Genomic DNA, 2,057 nt, shown 5'->3' with positions numbered 1-2,057 from the left:
AAGCACAAGGTACTGTCACTTTTATTGCAGGTTTGAATGATCTAACAGGCACAATAATCCCTAATAAAAACATGGCTACTGTTGCTGCAATAACCCACCCCAAGCTAAAACTCAACTCCGAACCATCAGCGTCACTTTCTGTCCGCCACTCACGCTGCTCCGACAGGGAGCACATCTGGGGCGGCAGTCGCTCAGGAGGTAGAGCAGGTGGTCCAGAAACTGGACGGTTGGCGGTTTGATCCTCAATCCCTCCACCCAGCCACTGTTGGTGTGTCCCTGGGCAAGACACTTAAACCACCTTGTCTCCAGTGCTACCCACACCGGTGTATGAATGTGAATGAATGTTTTTGGTGGTCGGAGAGGCCATGGGGCAAATGGCCAGCCATGTTTCCGTCAGTCTACCTCAGGGCAGCTGTGGTATTTAAGTCAATCCATTATTTATAGCAACACACGCAACCATGAGTCTCATTTATGTCTAAAATGGCTCATTCACACTTTATGTCTACTATATTGGTCAATCCAAGTGTAAAGGTGACTACAGGGGCGTTATTTCAATGTCTAGAGGGCTGTGGTAATGTTAAAAAACATATTTAGAACATCGTAAACAGGTTTTCCACTCTAACTACGAAAATATTCCATTTATAAATAAGGATTCCTACTTCATGGATATTCACTTATCACGGCCGGGTATGGAAACAATCTCAATGAACAAGGGGCAACTGTACTCTGCATACTTAGTGCCATATCATGAGGTTTGTGTGTTTTTAAGATATTCTGCTTCTAAATCTTGTGAACACGTGGGTATGAGTACTTCACAAGATTTCCACGAGAGCTTTTGAATTTCTCAACTTCCAACTTCAAAAGTCCATGAATGAAAACTTGTCGGCTGTCTAGTGGTCACTTTTACTTGAAAATGGCAGCCAAAAAGTGATTTTTAAAAAAAATCTAAGAATTGTATATGTAAACCAGAGTAAGGCAGCAATGGGAAGATTTTATGTTTTCTGGGGAGCTAAAGACCTACCTCACATTCACTGCTCTTGCCGCTTCCCAGACAGCAACGCACGTATCGTCCATTTATTTCAAATTCTCCTTTACTGTTTGCTGATAACCCACGTAACGTGCACGGAACCGCTTGCAGCTCTGAGTGGTGGTGGGGGGCTGGAGCCAAGCCTCAAAACCTGACCAATCGCAACAGAGTAGGTGTCGTCGGGGAGGCTGCAGAATCCGAGCGCTTCAGCCTAGAGGAGAAGAATGCAGACTCCCTGCACACAACTTGACTTATGGAATATTTTATTAAAATAAGCTTGCTATAATGCCCCACTGGGATCCAATCTCATTTTAAACGCCTCTTTAAAAACTAAAAAAGGAAATGTATGGAATTTCAAGCCAGCTTGTGAATTTTAAATAAGAGAAGCGACAGTGTGATAAAATAGCACATTTATTAAAAAGAGACAGCATTGATCAGCATTTGCCACGTTGCAGACATGTGACACGTGAGCCAGCCTCTGTGGGCTTGCTGCTGCCTTCAGGCCTCAGAGGAACGCTTACTAGTCCGACACATGTACAGTACATGTTACTCAGTAGGATCATACACAAGCCATCTCACACACTCGCACTGAGGTTCTGTGCCGCCTGGACGGTGGAGACGTTGGCTGAGTGCTTGCCGTGTCTCTTGTTGAAATTCAACTCACATATACAGCTGCTTGAAAATGACAAGACAAGGCGGGGAAAGAAGCCAAATAGATAATATACTAGAAATCAATCAAAGCAGTTACAAAGAATCAGTTCTGATGAGTGATAAGCATTGCTGGGGAACTTCCCTGATTTATTCACCGCTTTAGCAGGTTTGCAAAGATGCGGAAAGACGTCTTGTTGGACGCCATCTTTAATACAGGTGGAGGGACAGCAAGTCTTTGGTTCTCACATGAAAAGACGAAGAGCAGATCTTCATTCCACTCCAGTACTTTTATGAATAAAACAATATGGCAGCAAAAACATAAATTCTCTCACTTTTCACATAAAGATGACGCTTCCGGAATGATAAGTCGGCACAAGAG

Source organism: Dunckerocampus dactyliophorus, chromosome 4, assembly GCF_027744805.1.
Source record: "Dunckerocampus dactyliophorus isolate RoL2022-P2 chromosome 4, RoL_Ddac_1.1, whole genome shotgun sequence".
In the NCBI taxonomy this organism is placed as follows: domain Eukaryota; kingdom Metazoa; phylum Chordata; class Actinopteri; order Syngnathiformes; family Syngnathidae; genus Dunckerocampus; species Dunckerocampus dactyliophorus.
The sequence above is the reverse complement of the archived record's forward strand: the minus strand, read 5'-3'. Positions refer to the sequence as shown.